We start from the raw sequence: 16,221 nt of genomic DNA on the forward strand, positions 1-16,221 counted from the left end.
AGAAAATAAAACCTTACAAAGCAAAGAATGGCACTAGAATCTAATACCCACAAACATTACTGAAACATAATTTTTCTCTCTAAAACTACTCCCATTTTTACCAAAGATAGCCAAATTAAGACTAATTTGTCTGCAAAATAAGTCTAGTCTCATTATAATTGGCTTAGTTATTTACATAAGTGCAGCAAAAATAGTGATTGATCATATAGGATCTTTTAATCTGCTTTGCTGGAACTTTTCATAAGGATTCTTCCGAGTGAACTTTTAAAGACCTCTCGAGGCCAGGAAAGCCAAGCTAAGGGCTTGTCATCAGATTCTGCCTGCAATAGCTATAGATTTGGGCAAATTTCTCTCTTCTTAAGGTCCCCCAAATATCTTGAGTTTCCTGTACTTGCCAGGAAATGACCTTCTTTTCTCACCTAGTAAGATTGCTGGGAGCTCTGTAAGCAAGGTACCAGGCTGGTTTTTTTTCAAGGGGCTTTATTGATTCCATAAAGTCAATCTTAGTTGCTTAAAGCTGTCTGATCATATCTGAGTCTATGTATGTCTCTCTCAAGGATGGCATTCCAGTTGAAGCCTTGGTAATATAACAGTGTTTCCAATTGTGTCCTGTTACAAGGAAAACAGATTCTTATTGAACTTATGCAAATAATTATATTGCCATGAAAATTCAGGAATCCTCACTGGGGGTTTCTGAATTCTAGAGAAGTCAGGTAGGGAAAATAAGATCAATATTTCAATTCTGCTTACAAACGTATAATTTACCAAGTTGCTGTAAGTCATACCTAGCTAAAGAGAAAAGTTTTTCCTTATATCTGGAAAACAAGAAATTAAAGAACCAGTAACATTTCAAACAGAAGTCATAAAAATTATAATCATCTTCATTAGTTTATTTAGTCCCATGTAATTGTTTCTTGTTGATCTTGCTCTTTTGTTAGCAGTTTTATGTAAGCCATCAGTTTCTCCATTAGAATTCTGTAAATTCTTACCTAGTTCAATGGTGTGATCTGAAAGTTTATCAGAAACCTGTATTCTGGAGTACAAGGCGTCAGAGTTCTTTCCATGAGATTCCATGAATCTCTCTGAAGAGGAAACATATTTGCAAAAGCATCAGAGTAAAACAATAACTCTCTGTAGATGACAAAGACTTAAAATGCCCATGGTTAAAGGTCAGATAAGAGTTAATTATAATGCAATAAGGAAATTTGGTTATTTCTGTGGCACACAACATTAAGATAATAACTGGAATTACAAATGGTGACATTATACCAGAACATATCAGATTTTAGGAATTTTGTACTATTTCTAGAACATTTATATTAACATCCACACAAAAAATCTAATAAGGTTTAGCATTACTTCTTATTTGACAATATTTCCCATATAATTTAACATATCAAATACTCTTAATTAGTTAAACATCTCCCTTTTTATAAGGAGTATCCTTTTAAATGTTCCAGGGGTCCTCTGGAAAATTTCAAAGTTGGTTGAGGTCAAAAGGACTTCACTTAAAATTTGATTTGGGGAAATTTGTCAAAGATATCAAAAGATTTGGACACTTGGTCACATAGGATCGTAGGTCACTATGAAACAATGCTTAATTATCTATTTGACCAAAGTGATGATAAAGATTTCAAAGGCAAATACAGAAGGCTACATAGTTGTGAGCAAAATCAACCAAGGACCTGATAAAGCACTGAAAATTATTTTGATTAAACACAGAATTTTTGTTTTTTAGGAAGACTAAAGGTAAACAAAACTTTTCATAATACCTTATTAAGAGCAGACCAATAGTCCAAGCAAACATTGTCCTTTCATCAGATGAAAGAAAATTAAGTTTTTGTTTTATATAAGTATACTATTGATATTAAAGTTTAATCTTAAAAACTCTTGTAATTAATTCAATTTTTAGCCAACTTGACCCTACAAGATTCTCTCTTTATTTCTCTCTCTCCTTAACTTCGATGTCCATAGTTTGTCCTTCATTTTCTTTGTTTCCAGCTTTATTTTAGGACAAAATCATTTTCAATTCCCTCAACAAAATGTATTCCCATACCTCACACTTTTTCTAATCTAAAAACACAACTTGCTTTCCTTGCATACAGAGCTGTTTCTCTAATTATTTATAGTAGCTTTAATTACATATATTAATTAGAATTCTTAACCCTTAGAAGCCTTAATTTCTAGTGAAAAGTAAGAGGTAAGCAATTGTGGTCTGTCTTTTATATTAGCATTCTATGACTTGGCAAATTTTATAAATATCTTTTATAATTTTTAGAAACATGCTTTACAGCATGGCATAAAACATGTTTACCAACAGACCTAAATATCTTTAGTTCCTCTGTAATAAGAGATCTTATAAAAGTAAATAAACTGAGATTTATTTAGCAGTTAATGTTTCCGTATTTGATTTTATTTGGAAATGATCTAGACATGCAATGAATTCCCATCCTTTAACTCAGCTTAGCAAAACTCTTAAGGTTTCAAGTTACCCAAAAGATTTTGGAAGCTATTTTTAAGTACACATGCTAAAATTTTATCTGTAAACTATTATCTCACTTACATCTATCTAAATCATTTGCTTCTACAATTATGTTTAGATTACCCACAAAAACTTCATGAGACATTAGCCAAAATCAGCCGTCATTCTAAATTTTTGTTTTGCTGACAAATTTTGCAACAGAGATAGCATGAATTTGACTAGTAAAGCCTAAAAGAATAAACATTTTTTATCTGCATGATATCCAATTTTGATAACTCTAAAGACATATCTGTTTTAATTAAGTCAATGAACTTAAACTAGCTTTAATACCTAATATTTTCCCAGATCCCATGAACATGAAATTCATTTGGGTTAGTTTCTGTTATATTCTGAGAACTTAGAATGCCCAATCCTTAATTTATATAAGTGCTTGTTTGTTTTAAAGCCAATTGAATGGAGCTCTTTACAAATTAATTTTGGCAATACCATGCAGAGGTAAAAAAAATATATATATATTACACATCTACAACATACATATGTAGACACATACAGACAGACACAGACAGAGACCTTATAGTTCCTAATATTTGTAGAGAAGTCACTTAAGATTTTTCATTTGCTCAGTTTCCAAATATCTCTCATTTTTGTTGTTGTTTGGTTTTGTTTTTAGGAAGATTAGCCCTGAGCTGACATCTGCTGCCAATCCTCCTCTTTTTGCTGAGGAACAGTGGCCCTGAGCTAACATCTGTGCCCATCTTCCTCTACTTTATATGTGGGATGCCTGCCACAGCATGGCTTGCTGAGCAGTGCCATGTCTGCACCTGGGATCCGAACTGGCAAACCCTGGGCTGCCAAAGTGGAACATGTGCACTTAACTGCTGTGCCACCGGGGTGGCCCCAAAATATCTCCCCTTTATTTTCCCCTTCTGATGAGGAACTTCTCCCTAAAGTTTGCATTTCAAAGAATGGCTCTTAATTCCTAGAGAAGATGGGGGTAGAAAATCTACAACATAAAGGCATAGAAAAAGTATTCAAGTCTTCTCCAAGATGGAGTTTTTGGGGCAGTTTTGCCTATTATCAGACATCTAGGGCCATTTAAAATTTTAAGTGCAGGACAATTTGGTTTCTAACATACCAGTATCTATAAGCAATCTGAGATGAATAAGGGAGGTTTGGGGGATGGTAAAGATAGGTGAGCTTTTGAGTTGCTTCTAGAGCCATATTTCTGGTTTTGTAGAAATTGGCAAGACAGACAGGTGTTTTCAATTCCTCAAATAATTGTGTTGTAGCCTAAATAGCAAGAGATGGACCTGCCCATCCAATTAAACTTGCTTCTTTATATCAGAGAGATTTCCAACTAAGATGGAAATCAAAAGATTTCTATGTTCCAGAACTTCAGGTAAATTACTTAGATTGAGAGCTCTCTAAAATTTTTTTCAATTTAGAAGTTTTTCCAATTAAGAAGATCCATCATCTTGCTATTGACAAGTAGGATCTATTAATTTCAGTGAATGAAATTGACCCAAAAGAAAAACTTCATCTGATTTTTACATAGGGGCTCAAACAACAGGCTCATAGGGCCTATGCCTGCATTCTTACCCTCTGGTTTTTCCTCCTTTTGACAAATGACACAACAGATAGAGACAAACAGAAACACTGACCGTCTCTGAGAGGGGAAGGATCAATAAAAACTGAGAGTACTCTTTACCAAAGTTGCTAGACCCCAAAACTTAGTTCCACAAATATTTTCTCCTGCTAATCTAAATTTAGAAAAGAAAAAAAAAAAACAAAACACCTCACCACTCTTGCTTCCATTGGACCCTGCAGGCAGAGATCTGGGAAAATGATGTGATAAGAACTTACCTTCTGCCAGCTTTTGTCATATGTCCCAGGATCTCTCAGAGGCAGCAGTCCCAGAGCAAGCAGAGTGCCAGCCTGTAAAGTTGGTCCTGCTGACTCTACCAACTGTTGGGGAGGAAAATTTTCTCCTCTCCCCTTCAAAGTTCTTCTGGCTGGTCTGAGAATTAAATTGACATGAGATAAATTAACAGGAGAAAAACTAACAGAAGTTTAATAACATGTACACCTCCTGTGTACGTGGGAGAGATCCAGGAAAACTGAGTAACTTGCCCAAATGGCTGAAGACACCACCTTAAATACCATCTTCAGCTAAAGAGAAAAGAAGACATTGGGGGTGAGGGGAGTCAGTTGGGGGGGGGGAGTGTTTACCAGGAAAAGCACAGAAAACAGGGGTAAGGTTGTTATGTAGATTTCAGTCACTGCCTTCTCCATTGATAAGAGTTTCTAGAGATTGAGTCATCCCCCTTTTCCTGATACAGTGAGGGAGACACCCTTATAAATGGAGATTTCCTTTACAAATGTAAATGTCTTTTATAAATGGTAACTTCTACTTGGTTTTCAGAGCTTCTCCCATGTCTGCTGTTTCTTAAACATGACCAGCCTAAAATGGTCCTTATGCCAAGGAGACATATTTTGAGGTGACAAATTCTGCTCCCCTACAACTCCTATGTGATAGTATTTATTCATTGACTCAAACTCCCTGTTGTGGTCCTTCTTAGAGGAGGATCCTAAAAGTGTTCATCTTAAAGAAGTGGCCCCAGATTTTTCACTCTCAAACAGAAAACACCCAACATGAGTCCATCTTGAGATATTTACTAATCTTTCATCCTACAAGTTCAGAAAGTACATATTTAGTGAACATAAATTATTTTTAAATTTTGAACATGTATTATAAATATTCTTTAAAAAATATCTAATATGCTCCCATTGGGCCCACATTCTCTAGAATCTTTATCAATAATTGTGAAATGAGGCAGAGCAATCAGGGGTCTGACTCAGGGTCCACAGTCCCAGATTTCATCACAGCCCTGCAACCTATTAGCTGTCCGGTCTTGCATCGTCTGTTAACTGCTTCTTGTCTTGTTTTCTCAACTAGAAAGTGTTGATGACATTAATTAGATTGTTGTGATAGTTAAATGAGATACAGTTCTAAAGACCCTGGTCAGCCAGAAATGCTTAGTAAACATTAGTTTTCTATTACCCCTTCCCTCTTATTTTCCTTTTTATGACCATCCCAACCAGGATTTGACCAATACTCTGCTGTGCCTTTGTACTTTCTCTGATCACTTCTCCAGTGTTTCTCCAGCCATCCTACGACCAGGGTCATTGTCACGTGGCCCTTTTGTTTCATCACATTTTCTATGTGCTCTTAAAGCTTAAAGTAATAAAAGTATAGTAGTAGAAAAATGAGACATTAAACCAAAACACCTGGATGGGAATTTGTCTCCAGTTCTGCCTCTGAATGGCTATCTGATTTTCAGCAAGTTATTTAACCTATCTAGGTTTCCTTTAGCTCATCTGTAAAAATGAGACTAAGTCTCCATGAAGCATATTCTGGAATTGTTTTTTCCTTCCTCTGCCCTGTTTATATCTGTCATAATAACAGTAACAATGGTATTATTTTCAATGTACACTTTCCAAAGTCTTTCATATTTACTGTATTATTTGGTCACCATATCAGAGTTCTGAAGTATTCCAGTTGGGCACTATCATCCCATTTCAAGATAAGGAAATTGAGAGAGGACAGGGAGAAGATATATGACTTGGCGAGGTCACAGACGCCCTAGAACACAGATATATTTTACTGTGGTATGTCAGACTTTTATGGTACCCCTATTGTGTGTGTTGCACCAGGCAAAGTGCTAGTGATAGAGCAACGGTCTCCTACCTCTTTGTAATATAATTCACACACAAAGATAACCGATAACTGAAAGGAATAGATGCTAAGAGCCAAATGACTACACTGCAATTTCTTTTCATCTCATTGATTTGCCTGTGAAGAAAGAATCCCTTCTTTTGTTTTGATAGAATTCCCCTATCTCTTTGCGAGTCCACTCTTGTGGAGTCCATGGAGAGCTCCCTGGGAGAAAAAGACTAATTTTACTTTGACATCATTACTCAAATTTTATATAAGCACTAGCCTTTCAAGGGCTATCTTTCAACAATGGTCTGTTTGGACTTTAAATAGTGCGTGTTTTAATGTATGCTAAAACTTTGAAATTCTGTAGAACAACAAAAATCAAGATTGGAAATTATCTTGATAAGTTTTCTTCTGAGTTTTTCCCTGAGTCCATGTTTTAGATCTGGGTGTACGAGAAGTATGCAGAGTTTCAGTTTCATTTTTAGTGAAATTGAGAAGTAACAGAATTTACTCTGAAACTCCACAAAAAGAAGACTGTAAGAATATCTGGGATACTTTCTATTTTTAACATGAATACATTTTTGGGTCAGCCCTGCTGGCCTAGTGGTTAAATTTGGTGCACTCTGCTTCAGTGGCCCAGGTTGGTTCCCAGGTGCAGACCTACACCACTTGTGAGTGGCCATGCTGTCACGGTGGCTCACATACAAAATAGAGGAAGACTGGCCACAGATGTTAGCTCAAGAGAGTCTTCCAGCTAAGGAAAATTATCCTATGGATACACTCTACTCATTATGCAAAATAACACATGACAAAGTTATTCATTTCCTCAGCTAAAGGATTGGAAGCAACTAACCGTCCATGATTAGAGAACTGGATAAATAAGTTTTGATACATTCCAGAATCAAACACTTTGCAAGTATAATGCAAAATAAAGAAACTGTGTATTGATATGGAATGCTTATAGTGTTTCGTGTTTAGTGAAACAAGGTACAGATTGTTATGTAGTGTGTCCTATAATGTATATAAAAGAAGGAAACAAGAAGGAATATATATTTGTACTGTATTATTTTTTACATAAAAAAATCCTTAGGCAGGGGCCGGCCCGGTGGCGCAGCGGTTAGGTGCACACATCCCACTTTGGCGGCCCGGGGTTGCTGGTTCAGATCCTGGGTTCGGACATAGCACCACTTGGCAAAAGCCATGCTGTGGTAGGCATCCCACATATAAAGTAGAGGAAGATAAGCATGGATGTTAGCTCAGGGCCAGTCTTCCTCAGCAAAAAGAGGAGGATTGGCAGTAGTTAGCTCAGGGCTAATCTTCCTCAAAAAAGGAAAAATCTTTGGGCAGATAAACACGGAACTGAAAAGTGGTTAGCTATTCGAGGGAGCAGATGGGAACTAGGTAGGTAGACGACAGTGAGACAAACAGACAGGAAGGACACTTTTCACAAGACACCTTCTCACACTTTATCATGTTTGAATTGTGTAAATATATGACATATTCAAAAATTTAAATATTCCTAAAAGCCCTATCAAACGTCCTAGGAATTTTTTTTTTCCTTCTTTTATATACATTATAGGACACACTACATAACAATCTGTACCTTGTTTCACTAAACACGAAACACTATAAGCATTCCATATCAATACACAGTTTCTTTATTTTGCATTATACTTGCAAAGTGTTTGATTCTGGAATGTATCAAAACTTATTTATCCAGTTCTCTAATCATGGACGGTTAGTTGCTTCCAATCCTTTAGCTGAGGAAATGAATAACTTTGTCATGTGTTATTTTGCATAATGAGTAGAGTGTATCCATAGGATAATTTTCCTTAGCTGGTATTGGTGGATCAAAAAGTATGTGCATATGTAATCCTTCACAACAGATTTTTGCTAATCTGATATAGTTAAAGAAAAAGATATATCAGTACAGTTTTAATTTACATTTTTGTTAATATGAGTCAGACTGAGCATTTTCATCTGTGTAAAAGCCTTCTCAGATACAAACTGTGTTCATATCCTTTGCTGATTTTCTCTTGAGTTGTTGATGATTTTCATTCAGTAGAAGTCCAATAAATAAGCGTATATTCACTATTTCTCAGTTTGCTATGGTATAGGCTTCATTTTTAGGAGAAAGTGGCCATTCTTATCTCCTTTGTATTTCAAGCTACAGATGATTAGTTTTGCAAGGCCTAACAAACCATGCATCTTTTTATTCTGTTTTTAATATTTGGCCAAAGTTGAGTTTGAACTAATAGAAGCGTAACTATACCCAAAGTTCCTCTCTTTCTATTGCACTCCACATGGTTGAAATTTGCTAAGTATATTTGAAAGAAACAACAATTACAACTAAGACAAATGCCCAGTCTTTCTTCCTCTGTAACTAATTTTAGTAATTTCGCCAGTCCTTAGGATAAGAACTGGTAATGTGAAAAGAAAAAACAATGGAATTGTCTGCAGCAGAATGAAGCTAACACAGTAAACTCTGTTTTCTCTGTCTGCTTTGTTTTCCTCTTTTAGAAGTTTGATTCTATTTCAATTGATACGTAGTTTTCAGAAATTTGGAAAATAGTGACATATTCTGACTTCTCTAAACATACTATAAAATTCACCTATTGGTTTCATAGTACACCATTTAGAAAAAAAGAAAAAGCTAGAGTATGAAAGGAGGATCATTGCCTATATGCTGAATATTAATTAATTGATTCAGCATGTATTATTGAGCAGTAATTATGAACCAGGCATTCCACTGAACACTGAGAGTACGTACTAGTAAGTGAGAAAGGTGCACCCTTGCCTTCTCAGAGCCTGTTCTAAACCAGCCCCTCTTTACCCTGATTACAATGAGAATTGCCTAGAGAAGCTTTACAAAAATATCAGCGCCTGGGCCTGAGGCAAGAAACTCTAGGGGTGCAACTCAGGAACAAATTTTTTTAAAACTCCCCAGATGATTCTGTGTGAAGCCAGAGCTGAAAACCACTGGTCTTGCCATATCCCCAAGATAGCTCCAAAACCACAAAATATTTTGAAGAGGAAGTGGTCATGGAACTTTTGATATGATGTAATATGAACTACGTAGCATCGACTTTGAAGCATTCTTGCCACAATGTTTAACTTAAGAGCAATAAAGCCTTAAAACCTGCGTTTCAATTTAGAGATAACTTAGAGGATAAAAGAGCAAGTGAAATGGCACCCCGAGGAAAAATATCAGACAAATCCAGAAACTGGTATTTTCTCTGAGACAAATGGTCTGGTTTCTTGAAAAAAGGCAATGACAAGAAAAGAAGAGAAGGCCTAAGAGTGGGATGGGACTGATGGGATTAAAAGAGAATAAAGAAACAACCACCAAATATAACACATTAACCTTGATTACATCCTGGTTCAAAAAATCCTTAGGAATAATTTTGGGGGACAATTTAAGAAATTTAAATTCTTAAATACATACTAGAAATTAGATATTAGTTAATATTTGTTGATTTTTCTTAGGTCCTTAGATATATCAGTATCTATGTACAAGAATGTCTTTATTTTTAGGAGATGCATGCTAAGTATTTAAGGGTGTCAGCAATTTCAAATGGTTCTTCAACAACACAAAATGATATCACACATATACATAAGCAAATATAGTTGGATTTTTTTAAGGAGTTTGGAAAAGGCTGAGGTATTAAAGATGAAAGAGGCTTCTGAATAATGATGATAATTATATTTAATTAACTACCATTTATTGAGTTCTATGTTCCAGATACTATACTAATGACGTTATATGTATATTATTTAATTTTTGAAACAAACATTATTATTTTAACTTTACAAATGAGAAAACTGACGTTCATGATGATTAAACAACTTATTCAGTTTCACACTGAGCCAGAATTTGAACCAAGTTCTTCCTGTTTCCCTTGTGGGAGATCTTAGTCACTATGCAGCATTGCCCTGCCCCCAAACTGCACCATAACCACTTAGGTGGTAATGGAAAGCACATGAGCTTTGGCTGCACTTCAATTACAACACTTACTACAATGCAAATCCATCTAATGTTTACGTGTCTGTTCTATAGACTGTGTCCTCCTTGTCATGCCGAGACCATAGACTTTGGAATCAAGCCCACCTGGATCCAAATGTGGGCTCTGTATTTATTAGACGTTTATTCTTAGGCTAATCTCTAATCTCTGAATTTAATGGGACAGGAAATGGCAAGAGAAGGTAAGGGGAAATTTGGTGGGGAGGAAACAAGAGGATATAGCTGTTAACTCCATGTAGGCAACAAGCTTAAGTAAAGAGGCAAAGAGGGCTGTGAGGTCTCCAGCCTGAGTGACCAGGAGAATAAAGTTACTGTGATCAGAAATGGGGAAGTATAAGGGTGAGCTGTTTCAGGGGAGGTGAGAAATTTCCTAATGCAAAAGTGGAATTTCTTACACCTCTGCCTTCTCTTATTTCATAACCCCACAACCCACCGTTAGAGGCAGGTCATCATAAAGATGATGACTTGAAACTATGAGGTATATCTCTCCTCAACTAGGTAGCAGAGCACCTAACATCTTATGAGCCAATACATGGGCACAGAGCAAAGGAAAGGGCTTCAAAAACTCTCTTGGATCCAGTGGGCACAGACTGGCTCAAAATAGCCCTGGGCCTGAAGCTTATGGGTATTCCATGGCCCATAGGATCTATACCTTTATGGACAGGCTAATTGAAAAAAGGGGAATAATTCGGGGAAAGTGATTTTCACAGAGCTACATAGTAGATCAAAAGGTAGCAATATTTTCACCCATTTATTCAATAGATACTGAACACCTACTATATACCAAGTATCGTTGTTGGCATGGAGTTATAGATAAGGTCTTTGCTTGCATATGCTTTTTATTCAAATTATTCTATTAGAATTTTTATTCTAAATCTATTTCTAAGTCAAGTATATAAATGGATAAATAAGATAATTTTAGAGAGTGATAATATTCTTCTAAGGTTTTCTTAAAGTGCATCTTCATTTCTTAGAAATGACTTAGAACTAACCTGTCCTGGCAATACTCATGACTAACTCTTGTCCTTCAGGTCTTACTTTAAGAGGAGCCTTTCGTGACCCTCCCTCCACATCTGTTCTCCATCCCAGTAATGATCACCATCTATAATGATTGGTTGTTTATTTATTTCCTTGTTTAATGCCTGTCTTGCTCACCTGGATGGTAGCCTCATAACAGCAGGCACCTTGTCTATTTTGTTTTCATTGGGTTCCCGCTGCCTTTTGCAGGACCTAGCCCATGGAAGGTTCTCAGTAAATATCTGTGGAATTAGGGTGACCAACCATCCCAATTTGCCTAGAGCTGAGAGTTTGCCCAAGATATAGGGCTTTCAGTGCTAAAACCAGGACAGTCCTGGGCAAATCAAGACAATTGGTCACCCCATATGGAATGCATATCTATTGGCTAAGAAATTAGTCCCGCATCTTCCATAATCGAAGTTGAATCTCAAGTCTCATTAAACCAGACCCAGAGCAGAAGTATCACTAGGCCATGGTACATTTAGCTGAAGCCATTGCTTCTGGTTTAGGCAGAGGCTTAGGGAAAGTGAAAGCAGATCCCCAGGGACTCTTTCAAGCATCCAAATCACTATAATAATGCAGCCCTTGAATTCCAGGGAAAGGCTATGCCCATAATCATAAAGTTAGTGGGGCTACATCAAGTCTATTACTTCTGGGCCTCCTCAAGCCTCTTGGCTGGCTGCTGAGCAATCCAGATGGAACCAGTCTAAAAACTAACAATTAAAAACAGTCAATATTGGGCCGGCTCAGTGGCTGAGTGGTTAAGTTTGCACGCTCCGCTACGGTGGCCGGGGGTTCGGAACCTGGGCGCAGACATGGCACCGCTCGCCAGGCCACGTTGAGGCGGCATCCCACATCCCACAACTAGAAGGACCTGCAACTAAGATATACAACTATGTACAGGGGGTGGGGTTGGGGAGATAAAAGCAGAAAAGAAAAAAAGATTGGCAACAGTTGTTAGCCCAGGTGCCAATCTTAAAAAAAAAAAAATACAGAAAAACAGTCAATACGAAGTAGCATTTGACAGCTAGAAAACACCTCTAAAATCATGTCGTCCAATCCCCTCATTTCACAGTTGAGGAAACTAAGAATCTGAGATGTTAACATCTCAATGGAGAGCAAAGTTTTATAGGATCCTCTTTATTCTGACCAGGGTCCCTTTGAAACCTTGGTCACTGCTCTTACTCTACAAGTGAGAAAATGAGTCCCTTCCATTGTTTACTCTCAACAGGCTGACCTGTTTTGCATTTCCTCCCTCATTTTGTATTCTCTGGAATAAGTTCTGCCAGCCCCTTTTTGCAAGTGACTTATTTCAATATACTGTTTTTTTCTCCCCAAAAGAACTCCTGTTTGACAGGTTCAAACCTTCCCTCTTCCTTGAAGCATAGGTTGATGACGACAAAATTTGGAGTGAAAAATTTCCACCGCTATGTAGTTTGCAGATCTTAAAAAACAAAGAAAGAAAAGAAAACCTAAAAACACCTATAAAAATTTATGAAGGGGCCAGCTTGTTGGCAGAGCAGTTAAGTTCACAGGTTCTGCTTCAGTGGCCTGGGGTTCCCCAGTTTGGATCCCAGGTGTGGACCTAGGCACTACTTGTCAAGCCATGCTGTGGCAAGCGTCCCACATATGAAGTAGAGAAAGATGGGCACGGATGTTAGCTCAGGGTTAATTTTCCTCAAAAAAAAAAAAAAAGAAGCCTAATAGACACCTTACTTGTGTCAGGTGAGATGTTCTTGGAGTTAAAGTCATTGTGATATACTTTAAAGGATTGGGTCTGACAATAGATATATGGGTTTTTTCCTCACCAATGGAAAGACACAGACCAAAATTCACATTCGTTTTTATTTTGTTGCATGTTCTGATTCTAAAAATGACAATATGTCTGCCATTAGCATTAATGCAAGAGCAAGGCCAGGCCTAACCAAAATCACATCTAGAGATATTTTCAAAACACTATGTCCTAGTTCAACTCTTTTGGGAAAAAATACTGTTTGTTGTTAGTTATTTTGGAAGTTAGAAAGTTTGGGTTCACGACAGCCTTTTACAACAGCTGGTGTTTGACTTTTAACTTAGGAAGGCAGAGTATTCAAAAAGAGTTTGTTCTGAGTTCTTAAAAAACAAAACAGAACTTAAGACAAATGTTTTATTTGTCTGTGGAGCTTCATCCAGACTGAGACATTTTGTTTAACTCTTTGTTATGAATTTCTTGCTGTGAGAGGTGTTAAATTCATACCTCCATAGAGAAGGCCTTGGTCTTTCTTAGACTTATTTCCTTACATGCTTTTTCTTAGGAGATAATCTCTTTAAAATCATTGAACAACAGTCTGGGCCAGAAAATTCCTCTTCTCTTCCAACTGTTTCCAAACTTCACCTCTACAAGCAACAGCCACGTTCTTTCAACCCATTTACTTACCCAAACACATCTCCAAACACACACCTTGACTCTCTCAACAGATCTTAAGTAAATTGACCATTCCACTAATAGGGAGCGATATCAACATAGTCAACCTCCATTTTCCTTCAGTTCGTGACCACTCTTCAGAGACAGCTAATTGGAGACAATTATGTAGATAATTGTAGATTCTAAAATTATCACTAGTTAATTCTAGGCCCTAGAAACATTAATCATATGCTAGTAGTGTTACCCTGTGGGATATTTAACTCTAAAGCAGGTTTCAGTCAAGAATCAAAGCTCTTTTGTGTGTTACCCACAAGACACATCTCTATCTGAGAGGGGATACACACAAGCACATCACAAAGCAGGAGGGGGCTCATTTTGATAAACCATGTGAGATACATAACATTCTTTAACACACTTTTCATGTATTATAATTTTGTATAGTGGGACCAAATAAAATTCTCTGGACTTTTGACTGACAGTTATCCTTTACAAATGTGATTAATCAGTGAGCAGAAAAACATAAAACAATAACTTTACCAGTATATATTACCTTAAAATGTAAGCTTTAAATATAGAAGTTTAAGGTTATGCTGTATAGCTATATGAAAACATCCAATTTTGATTATAAAAATCTTTTGGCTTTTTGAAGAAATTTACAAAGTAAAAAAAAAGTATAGAAACCTGTGTACCCACCCCCCACCAATGATAATCATGAACATTTTGTCATATCTGCTTTATAGCTTTCTTTAAGAAAGAAATGAAACAGCACACATAAAGTTGAAGTCCCCTTTGTCTCCCGTCACCAGTCCCGCCTCCACTCCTCCGCAGAGGCAGCCGTTCTCTCTAATTGACTAGTGAAATACAGTTAAATTATATGATCTGCTCCTTTTGTTTCTGTGCAGAAAATATATTTAGCATTATGTTTTTCCATAGCAATATCTAACTATATTGTACAGAAATACTGGTTTTTCCAGGGAAATAATGATTATCCATGTGTCAAAATGAATGTTGGGACATTTTACAAAATTAAACTTCACAGAATTATCTAGAAATTATAACAATGCTGTAATATTTTTAAAAGATGATATAGTCTTATTAAAATCAATTATTTTATTATATGACAGAGACAATACCTTAGGTATATGTATTCATGATGACAACAGTAAATGCTTATTAAGGAAGCTTTTTTGATCAACTTTTTTTTTGTTGCAGAAGATTCACCCTGAGCTAACATCTGTTGCCAATCTTCCTCTTTTTTTTTTTTCCCCTCCCCAAAGCCCCACTACATAGTTGTATATTCTAGTTGTAAGCCCTTCTAGTTCTTGCATGTGAGACACTGCCACAGCATGGCTACTGACAGACAAGTGCTGGGGTTCTGCACCCGGGAACCAAATCTGGGCCTCCAAAATGGAGTGCACCAAACTTTAACCACTAGGAAATCAGGGCCAGCTCCATAATTTCTTTAATATACTTTATGAAGTCTCATTAATAGTCTAGACCATGGGTACTTTAATCATAAAGCCACCAAGAATTTACTATTTTACTATCTTGAATATTAAATAAGATAAATGGTATGAGCAATATTTAGAGAATTTTAATAAAAGTTATTAGCAACATCTAGAGAATTCTCCTTGATTATTTTATCAAGAAGGATTTTGTAGAGAATATTTGTCATCAATATTCGAAAACAAATTGTACTTCTGTAATGTCAAAGTAGCTTCATAGATTTCACCCCTGTAGGAATAATTAGGAAGTAAAATCATGTAGTTGAAGTCTCTTCAACTTGCGTAACTTTGCTGTTACCTTGTTGGATGGCCTTGGAGAGATCATTTTATCTCTAGGATTCAATTTCCTCATCTCAAAATGCCTTGGTTGGTGGCATGGGGGTGGGGAAAGATGAAAAGAGATGATCGTTAGTATTTTTCCCAGCTATAAAATTTTATTATGCTATTATTCATTTTCTCCCTTCTCCCTTCTCACTCAATGTTCTAGGACATAGGTCGGTAATTAGTCAAAACTGAGAGGATCTTCTAGCAAAATAGTCAGACTTAACATTAAAAGGCATAAGAATTTGAAACAGGAAAATGTTTACTTAATTCACTATAAGATCAACTCATTCACAAGAAACCAAACAAAACCTCTAGAAGGAGAAATTAGAAACAGAGAAATATGTTTATATTTATAATTTACCATAAAGATGATATAGAATGAAGAATATTTATCTAAATAAACTTATGTTAAACATAGTTGAGTTTCTACTCAAAACAGTGATACATCATATCAAAATGATGCATGTTTAACGTTATGAAATATTTCTTTGTGCAGAAAAAATGTCACTATGTATTTTAAAATCAATGAAGATGATGAGACTGTCTCATGACCTCATGATCAGGCTAGGTTATATGATTTCTCAATATTAATATCCCTTCTGAGGATATTACAGATAATTACTTTGTAAGAGTAAATAAGAATTGACAAATGAGAGAGATAATAATGCTTAGAAAGGAAAAATAATTTTGCCTTTCAACAGTTCTTGTCTAATATGAAGGAAGATATAGTAATTTTTTGCATCTTCT

The 16,221-nt window shown here is 36.2% G+C and overlaps 1 protein-coding gene and 1 long non-coding RNA gene across 7 annotated transcripts in view; one reads left to right on the forward strand and one right to left on the reverse strand.

The window, feature by feature from the left end:
* The window catches only part of RASGEF1B (RasGEF domain family member 1B), a 701,851-nt gene that overhangs the window by 646,559 nt on the left and 39,071 nt on the right, over window positions 1–16,221 (forward strand). The gene's annotated exons all lie outside the window — the stretch shown is intronic.
* Window positions 1–16,221, reverse strand: part of LOC139082546 (uncharacterized) — a 30,119-nt gene that overhangs the window by 9,265 nt on the left and 4,633 nt on the right. The window contains exons 2-3 of the long non-coding RNA XR_011538644.1: window positions 4,346–4,499; window positions 990–1,082 (exon numbers count right to left, since the gene is read on the reverse strand). This is a non-coding gene — a long non-coding RNA (uncharacterized lncRNA). The remainder of the gene's footprint in view (window positions 1–989; window positions 1,083–4,345; window positions 4,500–16,221) is intronic.

The sequence above is a fragment of the Equus przewalskii genome, chromosome 3 (genome assembly GCF_037783145.1).
Source record: "Equus przewalskii isolate Varuska chromosome 3, EquPr2, whole genome shotgun sequence".
Lineage (NCBI taxonomy): Eukaryota > Metazoa > Chordata > Mammalia > Perissodactyla > Equidae > Equus > Equus przewalskii.